Genomic DNA, 11,290 nt, shown 5'->3' on the forward strand with positions numbered 1-11,290 from the left:
CACGGCACAGACGCACTGTATCAATTCCAAAAGCCATTTTTGTGACAGCATCTTTGATGAAACCATGCTGGAGTGGAATTGAGTTACTGAACAACAGTGGATCTTGTGATATCAAAGGGCTTTTGTATCACACATAACATACCTCATCCTTCATATGCAGAACTTTAATGTACTAATGCACTGGAAAGCCATCTGTCATTCCATAGGATGGAGCTACAACATTTAAAGTGGTGTCAAACTACATTATTTCTACATTCTGGATGCCCCTGAATGACAACAATAATGTTCCCCCATAGTTTCTTTGCAGCAATTAGTACTCAGAAGCTTATTTCAACCTCTGCTAATCCTGTAGATTCCATACACACATCGTGTTATAACTCCTTTGTTTTATAAACTGCCTTCAAAAATAATTTTAAGAATTTGTCTTTAAGAAGAAAACCATAATTTTAAAATTAAGATACAATTCTAAGAAAACTGTCCAAGTGCAGAATGCCTGCCAAATGCCCACAGTAGTTTCACACATAGTGGGAACCCCAAGCATCCTTACTCAGATGTAAGCCTCTCTCAGTTGTGCAGATTGTAGAATAAATACACTTAGAATATCAGCCTTATAGTGCAATCCTATTTATGTCTCCTCAGAAATAAGCCCTACTGAGTCCAATACAACTTATAACTCGCCTGTTGTATGTTGAATTTTATGGAAACACTCACCTTTTGAAGCTTCAAGGGGACAAAATATTGAGAGATAACAGATATGGGTGAACTTCGCTACACTCTCGGTTCCTCTGCTCCTCCAAAGAGTATTTTGCAATGTGCATTGACCATTATTAGATTAGAACTCAGACAAAGGATGCAGATAAAAAGAAACAATGTGCAAATTACAAGAGAGGATGGATTTCAACTCAAAGCAACCCATGGTCTGTGGGGCACCTTTCCCCACGCTTTCCATTCTTGCATGTCACATTCATCCATGAGCCATGGATGAATAAATATGGGTGAAGCATCACTTTCAAATGCATTCATTCAAATTCATTCTATAACACATCTAAATTAATCTATGATTTTTATTTTTAAAAATCTGCACTACTGACAAGTAGATTTTGATTTGCAAATATACATTATATTCATGTACAACCTATATTAGCTTTTCCCCGGTGGCCTTTGTATTTCTAATTCATTGTGAGTAACATATGACTGGAGGAAGGTCTACATTCTCACCAAAACTCAAAAAAGCTGTTCTTTTTCAAGCAAAACAAAACAAAACACAAAAAAACCCTGAGAAATACTGAGATAAACCTAGTACAAGTTAAGAATATCTCTGTCTGGAGTCTTACTGCCATGACTCAAGGCTATAAAATCCTGGGATTTGTAGTTTTGTGAAATATTTAGCCTTCTCTCTTAGAGCCATGACAGTTAAAGGGTTGCCAAACTGCATTATTTCTCCACTATGAATGCAGCCTGTGATCCGAACCTAAGGCGTTTTGGGAGATGCTTGGTCCAGTAGAAGCTGGCAGCGTTGAAATTAGTGTGGTGGTGAATTTGCTTTGTGTTTTACTCTGAATCTTAAAAGAGCAAACCAACTTGCTGACTTCTCTCCTCAAAATATGATCAACATCTTAGCTCTTTTAAAATTTGGACTAAAATAAAGAGTGGATTAGCTACCTCACTGGCATCACTTTTTGTTTTGCTTCTCTTGTTTCTTATCTGTCATCCATTGTTTCTTCTCTTTCTTTTTGACCACTATAACTGTCTGTCTACATTCTTCCCTTATTGCATCCCTAGTTTCTGACCATAGATCTTCTGGTTCACAGTTGATTATGCTTAATAGTACAAATCTGTTTCTTATATTGTCAGTGAATTCTCTTGAGATGTTGTTCAGATGATATTTTGGTATGATGACTGATCCTGATTTCTTCTTCATTTTTACTCTTATTGTTGATGCAAGTAGTTTGTGGTCTGTGCCACAATCAGCACCTGGTCTAGTCTTGGCCACCAGTATCAAACTTCTCAATATTTTACTCCTGATTATGTAATCTATTTGGTTTTTGTGTAGGCCATCTGGCGATGTCTATGTGTACAGTTTTCTTTCTGGTTGTGAGGTGTTTGCAATGAATATGTTATTGACCCCAAACAAAATCTATCAGATCTTCACCTGCTTTATTTCTTAGCTATGTTTAAATATTTGAAGGGATGCCAAGAACTCCTGACAGTAAGGGCTATTCGACAGTGGAACACACTCCCTCGAAGTGTAGTGGAGTCTCCTTCCTTGGAGGTCTTTAAGCAGAGGCTAGATGGCCATCTGCTGGGGATGCTTTGATTTGGATTTCCTGCATGGCAGAATGGGGTTGGACTGGATGGCCTGTGCGGTCTCTTCCAACTCTATGATTCTATGATTCTATGATTCATATTGAAGGGGGAGCAAGCTTGGACACAGAGCAATGGGTTCAAACTACAGGAAAATGATTCCATGTCAACATTAGGAAGAATTCTTTATGGTAAGAGGTGTTTGGCAGTGGAACATGCTCCTGCAGAGTGTGGTGGAGTCTCCTTCTTTGGAGGTTTTTAAACTGAGGCTTGATGGCCATCCGCTGGGAGTGCTTTGATTGTGCATCTTTTCATGGCAGGGGACTGGGCTGAATGGCCTTTGTGGTATCTTCCATATCTATGACTCTATGATGAAATCGACTGCAAAGGAAAGTTGAAGGCATTTGGACTTGCTGTGGGGGTAGATGTTCCTCTGCCCCCCATGTAGTTCCCACTCTTAATGTAGACTGTGGAGCTAATGTAGCTGTACAACTCATTCATAAGTTGAATGACAAAGACTAGAGATGGACTACAAATTGAATTGGTAAGCTCCCCCCATCTCCAATATTTACCACACCCAAAGGCCAACACATATTTATTTTTTCTTTTAAAAAATTAAGAATAAAATGAGAGGAGGGTATTTTGAGGTGGTAATTGCAGCATTCTCTCTTTGCTTCTCATTATCACACTTCCACAGTATCACAATTCACATTTTGGAGCCAGATATTTGACTATACACAAGTTGCCTACTTTAAGAATTGCCTTCACTGAGCTACGACGTCAAGTAATGCCTACTCCAGTTCTAGACGGATGCTACAACAAAGTGCCTTTTGAGAACAGACTATGTATCTGCAGTCAGTCTCAGGTGGAGGATATTGTTCACTACTTGTTAATGTGTCCATTGTACAGCAACCCTAGAAAGAAATTTTTAACATCCTTGCTGACAAACAAAAGTGGGAGCTCTATTGTTGATTCAGTCCAATTCCTTTTGAGTGATATCAATGACTTTGTAACTATCTAACAAGATTAGAAAGAGGGAGTTAAATTATATTGCCATAAATTGCCATGGAGACGCCAAGTATTAATTAGATTTTATGATTATATTGTATATGTTTACTAATATCCAGGAAAGATGTCTCTTTTTCCTTTTGTCCTTTTTAACAGTTAACTATTTTAAGTGCACACTAAATGTTGGGATATTTTTCGTCCTTTGTATTCTGCGCCTTTTGTTTTAAATGTTTTATGCATTTTGATAAGCTCATTTTGTCATGGCCTTTGGCTAGTACAATAAACGTTAACTATTAATTGTTGCAATTTAACTCCACTCTTTCCTCGACTCTTGACAGATTTACCCCTGGTTCTGTACGCACTTCTTCCTCTAAGACTAGGCCTCAGCCCTGGCTTACCCCCATCATTAAGTTTCTCTAGTCCTGCTCTAGAGCGGCCAAACGTCTTTGGAAAAAGTCCAATCAGTGGGCTGACTATATTCATTACAAATTTGTTATTTTGTCCTTCTCACGCGCCCTCTCTATGGCAAAACAAAATTATTACAAATCATTGATCTCCGCCAATGAGAAGCGCCCACAGCGTTTGTTCTCCACCTTCAACACTTTGCTTAAACCTCCCTCTCCTCCTGTCTCTTCATTATTCTCCTAATGACTGTGCTAATTATTTCATCTCAAAGATTACCACTATCCGCTCTGAGATAGTCCCTCCCAATTCTTCTTCTGCTCTTAATCTTCTATCGCCCTCACCTAAAAAATTTTCTATGTTTCCTCCTGCTTCTTTGGATGAACTCTCTTCACTTCTGAACTCTTGCAAACCTGCAACCTGTTCTCTTGTTTCAATTCCTACTCGTCTTCTAATTTCTATAGCTCCCTCTTTTCTGCCCTCGCTTCTCCATATCTTCAATATCTCTCTCTCTACAGGCTCCTTCCCTTCAGACTTTAAACATGCTCTCATTACCCCAATTCTGAAAAAATCTTCTCTTGACACCTCCTCTCTGTCTAGCTATCGTCCGATTTCTCTTCTTCCCTTTCTTTCTAAGGTTTTGGAACGGGTTTATTCTTGCTGTCTTGAGTTTCTTGAAGCCAACTCCATCCTCGATCCCTTTCAGTCTGGCTTCCACCCAAGGCATTCTACAGAGACAGCCCTCACCAAGATCTCAAACGATCTTTTACTGGCCAAAGCTAATGGCCTTTACTCTGTTCTCATCCTTCTTGATTTGTCTGCAGCCTTTGACACCATTGATCACTGTCTTCTAGTGGATATACTTTCTGACCTTGGGTTCTCAGACTCTGTTCTCGACTGGTTTAGATCTTATTTGTCAGGCCGATCTTTTGCAGTGGTCACAGGTGGTCAGACTTCGTCCTCTGTTCCCTTATCTGTAGGAGTTCCCCAGGGCTCTGTTCTGGGCCCCCTTCTGTTTTCTCTCTACACACTGTCCTTAGGAAAACTCATGAGCACTTTTGGCTTTTCCTACCATCTGTATGCCGATGACACCCAGTTATATCTTTCCACCGCTGACCTTTCTCCAAGGCTTGAACAGCAAGTTTCATCTTGCCTCACAGCTGTCTCGCAGTGGATGCGCCATCGGCATTTGAAGCTCAACATGTCCAAGACAGAGCTTCTTGTCTTTCCTCCTAAGTCCACCCTTCAACACTCCTTTTCTGTCTCTGTGGACAACATTTCTATTCAACCAGTCCAGCAAGCCCGCAGTCTTGGTTTTATCTTTGATTCTTCTCTGTCATGTATCCCTCAGATCCAGACCACAGCCAAGGCTTGTAGATTCTTTTTATACAATATTGCCAAAATCCGACCATATCTCTCCGCCTCTACTGCCAAGATCCTGGTCCATGCCCTAGTGGTCTCACGACTTGATTACTGTAACATCCTCCTGGCTGGGCTTCCCCTTTCTCACCTCTGCCCTTTAATTTCTGTCCAGCATTCAGCTGCACGCATTATCACATCTGCTCACCGCTCTGACCATATCTTCCTTCACTGGCTCCCCCTCCCTTTCCGCATTCAGTATAAGCTCCTGCTGTCGACGTTGAAAGCCCTCCATGGACTGGCCCCTCTTTACTTATCAGACCTTATTTCTCCTCACCTTCCCACTTGGGCCCTCCGTTCTGGTAGTCAAGGTCTGCTGTCCCAGCCCAGGATTTCCTCTGCCCCATCTAGGATTCGCCCCTTTTCACTTGCTGCCCCTCACTCCTGGAACCTTCTCCCCCCGCAAACAAGAGCCATCACTTCCTTAACCAGCTTCAAAATGGAGTTGAAGGCCATCCTGTTCAGAGAAGCGTTCCCAGGCATTGCATGACTATCATTTGTTATGTGATGTTCTTTTGTTCCCTGTTGTATTGAACCATTTCCTGTAGCGCTATGTATTTTATATTTATTATCCTATTATCTCTTAGATTGTATGCCATAGGCAGGCTTTCTCTTATATACTTATTGTTTTATGTACAGCGCTGTGCAAATCTACAGCGCTATATAAAGAAAGAAAGAAAGAAAGAAAGAAAGAAAGAAAGAAAGAAAAATGCTTCCTGGTTGTGCTGCTCTCGAAGCAAAAGCCTGATAGACATTTAACTGAATTAATATGGTTAAGTAACCACATGTACATGTTTAACAATGAGATCATGAAAAAAAAAATATCTTCCAAATCTAGTAAAAGCCTTGGTTAAGTAATACTGGAATGAATCATGTTCCTTTGAGAAAACAGAGACAAACAGGAGCATTAGGGGATAGTTCACCAATAAGGAATTTTCAGAGGGAGAGTTTTGATCGTTTATGAGGATCAAAACAAACAAACAAAATGATAAATTCTTTTTATTATATAATATTTACAAGAAAAGAAATTGCATTTCTTTATAAAAAATAATAATGACCATGGAAGATCTCCAAGAATTCACCCTAGACAATGAGAAAATTGAAATAGTCAAAAAGTTCCCATATCTTGGTTCAAATATAGATCAGACTGGAGATTGCAGTCAAGAAATTAGAAGAAGATAGGATTCGGGAAGGCTGCTATAAAAGAACTAGACAAGATCATAAAATGTTTGTTTAGGTCATGGATTGTAATTCATTTTATTTGCAAAGAAAGACTTAAAATTTCTTGCAGTTTTCTCCCTGGCATTTGTTATTTTTTAATGTCTTTGCATTACTCGTTTACAGCAGTTTCATGCCATTTTAACAGCCATGAGATCATCTTACAAAATACTCAGATATGTACAGTACAGAATTTCACTCCTCTGAAATACATCATTAGAGCACTCTAACAGAAAATTCTAAGCACCTCACTAAACTACAGTTCAAGGAGTCCATAGAATGATGGCATGACAGTTATAGTGGCCTTAGACTGCTATAACAGTGCAGTGCAGATATCCTGTTGTCCACATTTGTTTGGCATGACTTTCCTCTGCCTTCTTCCCCACCCAACACACCCTCCATACATGTCTAAACCGTGTATCTAAAATAGGAGGCTTAAGATACTGAATTCTTAAAAACTTGAGGCTTAAAAGAAAATGGAGAAACAGATGTTTGGAAATGAGAAAACTGAGAGCTAAAGAATCCTGCCTCTGCCACTCAAAGAAGAAGGGTGCTGATGAAAGGAGAAGATAATTTGGAAGAGGGCAGTGTCTTCAATATTTTAAGGACAAGAAAAGTTAATGAAAGCTAACCCAGCCACTCCTTTTTTTTTTCCCTTGAAGGGAAGGGAAGATGATCTCAGCTACTTAGCAACATGCTTCTCGTCTCTTTCCTTCTTGCTGCCTCCAGATGCAGCTTGGCATAAAATGTGTGAGTGAAAGACTGCAGAATCTGATTATTAACCCATAAAATCATGTGAATATTGGAAGTTCAGTGTCCAGAAACCGCACAGCGGATGGCCAGATTTGCTTCAGATTGCCAGAAGATCACTAAAAGGTTAGTGCTGATTTCAGACTCATTCTTGTGAGGAAGTAGGAAACCTTCAGAGCACCCGAAAATCAAGGCTCTTTAAGATAAGTTACTATGATTACTACAGTCTCCTCCTGGTTGGGGTTGCTGGCTGACCAGATAAAAGTAAAGAAACATATACAACCACATGTGAAGTTGTTCTGATATCAGTCTCCTGAAAGCGGCTGGTGAGAGTTCTCATGGGTTGCAGATAATGTTTATTTGACGATACAAATATTTGTACTGCATCTCATCAAGCAGCTGGTAAAGGCAATCTTGTAATGGTCAGTTGAAAAGCTGATTTGTTTTATTTTATTTTTTAGGCTTGTGGTTCTTTGACTTTGGTTCCTAGTTTCTCTATCTTTTTCATCAGTGTTTGAGAATATTGTGCTACCTTTGTGGGATTATTATTATTATCATCATCATCATCATCATCATAATCATCATCATTTCAATGAGTTTGAGAATCACAGATAGGTTGATCGAGTAGGATTTCACCTCAACATTAGGAGGAACTTCCTAACAGTAAGGGTTGTTCAACAGTGGAACAAACTCCCTCGGAGTGTATTGGAGTCTCCCTCCTTGGAAGTCTTTAAGCAGAAGCTGAATGGCCATCTGTCGGGGATGCTTTGATTGTGATTTCCTGCATAGCAGGGGGTTGGACTGGATGGCCCTTGCGGTCTCTTCCAACTCTACGATTCTATGATTTGTTCTGATCGGAGAGATTTCACCATAAGTTCAATTCTACCAATGATGTATACCTAAGTCCCTTTGCTGAAAACAATGGAATTTGAAAACAATTAACTGTAACTGTATTATACCAATAATTTGTAAATTCCCTAAAAGCTTCACATATTACATATGCATTATTCTGTCTTTGTGTGTGTGTGTATGTGCACAGTATGTGACTTTAAGTTGCCTGTCAATTTATGACAACCACATAGATATCATAGAGTTTTCTTAGGCAAGGAATTCTCAGAGATAGTTTGTCACTGCCTTTCACTGAAATATAGCCTGAAGCCCCTGGTATTCCTTCACGGTCCCCCATCCAAATTCTAACTAGAGCTGACTCTGCTTAGCTTCCAATATCAGATGGGATTGGTATCCAACTATTGCTGGTGTTTACTGGCCATGCTAGACAGTGTGGCCAACTCCTATGGCATGTCTACTAAAAACCAAGACAAGTATGACAAAGCCATCCATTCTTATCTGTATTGTAAAGATACATTGCTAGTATACCTTGGTATGAGATTGTATCTGCTCTACTGAAGTGGAGACCACATGGCAGTACAAGGGATGTGAAAGAAACAGGCCTAAGGGCCTGACTATGTATCATGACCAGACCATTGTTGTTGTTTTCATGGTTTTTGGCTTACTAATGTCAGCACCATTAGTTAATTAGTCATGATATGGTCTTATTATACACGCCAAGGGACACTTTTCTTTGATATAATACTGATGGCATATTGCACTTTGTGATTGTAATGTTCATTGTTAATGGATTTTGGCTTTGAGACATAATAATGAAAACATAATAATGTGCATTTTAGCTGCTTTCTGCCATTGGAATTTTTTGTACATTTTAACGCTACAATTAGTTCAATTGCTTTTATTGCTGTGTGATCATTATTGTATTTTAACCCTTTCTGATAGGATATCAGAGAACATTATAATTGTGTAGAATATAAATGTTGGAGGTAAACAACCTTAACAAAAAAGGTGATAGGGTAATTTTCTACAAATCTAATCAAAAATAAGTCCTACTGAGTTAAACAAGACTTATTCCCTGGGTATAAGATCATAGCCTAAACCAATACATACTAGATATATGAAGTTTCATTGCTGCGATCATAGAGTCATAAAATCACAGAGCTGAGACAGGCCACAAGGGCCATCCAGTCCAACCCCATTTTGCTATGCAGGAAGACTCCTGACAGATGGGTATCTAGTCTGTTTAAAAACCTCCAAAGAAGGAGACTCTTTTCCTGTAGATTAAATCCATTGCTAGTCCTAGTCTCTGGAGCTGCAGGAAACAAGTTTGCTCCATCTTCAGTATGAAATTTGTTTAAATATTTAAACATGGCTATCATATTTAACCTTCTCTTTAACCTCTTGACCTTCTCTTCTCCAGGCTAAATATACCCACCACCAAGGCCTCTCCTCATAAGTCATGGTTTCCAGACATTTTGGTTGCTCTCCTCTATAAACATTCTAGCTTGTCAATATCCTTCTTGAAAGGTGGTCCCCAGAACTGGACACAGTATTCCAGGTGAGGCTTGACCAAAGTACAATAGAATACTATAATTACTTCCCTCAATCTATTGAGGCAGCCTAGAATCACATTGGCTTTTCAGCTGCTGCATGACATGGCTGACTCATGTTCAGCCCGTGGTCCACTAAGACTCCAAAATCCCTTTTAAATGTACTGTTGTCTAGCCAGGTGTCCCCCATTCTATATCTGTGCTTTTCACTTTTTTCTGCCTAAATGGGCTAGATGATGCTACATTCAAGTGGATTTGTAATTGTTTGACTGATTAAACCCAAAGGATGCTCAGAAATGGCTCTTCTTCATCCTGGTGAGAAGTGACCAGTGGGGTGCCATGGGATTCTGTCATGGGCCCAGCGTTATTAGCAACTTTATCGGTAACTTGGATGATGGAATAGGGAGCATGGTTATCAAACTTGCAGATGACACTAAATTAGGAGAGGTTGTTAACAGGGTCCCTTATATGTCTCCCTGTTGAAATCAATTTTGTTAGTTTTGGCCCAATTCTCTAATCTGTTAAAGCCATTTTGAATTCTGATCCTGTCCTCTGGGGTATTAATAACCTCTCCTAATTTGGTGTTTTGTATAAACAAAGACAACCACTGAATTTTGTACTGAATAAGTCTCAAAGTATGAGGATTCTCATCAGTCCAGGATTCCTCTCAACAGGGTTTCTCAATAGTCCTATAACATGTTTTTGATCCAATTTTGAATATTTTAAAATGTTCTTTCTGTCCATAGCAGAACATGTTTCATCGTGACATCATGACCATGTCACAGTTACTGAACTGGAAGGATGCAAGTACATTCTTCAGGCAAATCCTAGTGTTCACTTTTGGATGGACAGATTCTCTAAATCCAGAAAGAATCAGGATACCAATGTTCCAATCCTATTTGGACAAAGTTCTGAATTTTTGAATTGGAAGAAGGCAAGTCATTCTATTCACAGATTCTTCCTTTTGGATCTCTTCTCCTTAGTGCTGCTTCTCTCTCTCTCTCTCTCTCTCTCTCTCTCTCTCTCTCTCTCTCAATTTTGTTTATCTTCTTCAAAGGTAAGCTCTCATGTAGATCCTATACTTTAAATCCTGAGTTTCTAGCCTGACAAAAAATGATGACTAACCATTTCTAAAAGCATTTGTTCAATTTCATTCTTTGCAATGTTAATTTCCATTTGTTTATTATCTTTCTTTTCTTTTTCTATTCCCCCTGTTGTAGTTCTAAGTTTTGAAACTTAAGAGTTTAGATATACACTTAAGTTATGTGCAACATACAAGCTTGAGATTATAATAAAAGGTTCTTTTCATTCACATAACTCTGTGGGGAAAGTAAAGGGGCAGACGAGTCATAATCCCCAGATTTCTAGATTTGGTTTAAGATGGGAGTGATCTCTGTCCATGACTAAGGAAAACTTACAAATGATGGTCTTGCTCCAGCCTTAGGGAACCAAGAAAGAAATGTTCTCTCTTGTTTTCAATCTGACACCTGGTAGATGAACCCATGCTTTTGAACACAGAGGAAAAGAAATGAGCTAGATCTGAAACTTCTAAATTAATTTTTTTTTCAAGCCAGATCTAATGTATTTGTGAGCATTTGAACTGGAAACAAGGTTGGATATTCTATACATATTTTCCTTGACTATTGTTTCTTCTCCATAGACTCTTACTTTCTCTCACTCACTTATTGTCTTCAGTCTCTTCAGTACTAGCAACTACCTTTATTCCTTGTCCTAAGAAAATAATAATAATAATAATAATAATAATAATAATAATAATAATAATAATAATA

General features: G+C 38.9%; 1 protein-coding gene across 1 annotated transcript in view; it reads left to right on the plus strand.

Moving 5' to 3' along the window:
- The first annotated feature begins 7,183 nt into the window (after positions 1-7,183).
- The window catches only part of LOC121927862 (mas-related G-protein coupled receptor member H-like), a 7,778-nt gene continuing 3,671 nt past the window's right edge, over positions 7,184-11,290 (plus strand). The window contains exon 1 of the mRNA XM_042461836.1: positions 7,184-7,227. The gene's annotated coding sequence lies outside the window, so the exon portion shown is untranslated. The remainder of the gene's footprint in view (positions 7,228-11,290) is intronic.

The sequence above is a fragment of the Sceloporus undulatus genome, chromosome 4 (genome assembly GCF_019175285.1).
Source record: "Sceloporus undulatus isolate JIND9_A2432 ecotype Alabama chromosome 4, SceUnd_v1.1, whole genome shotgun sequence".
Taxonomy (NCBI): Eukaryota; Metazoa; Chordata; class Lepidosauria; order Squamata; family Phrynosomatidae; genus Sceloporus; species Sceloporus undulatus.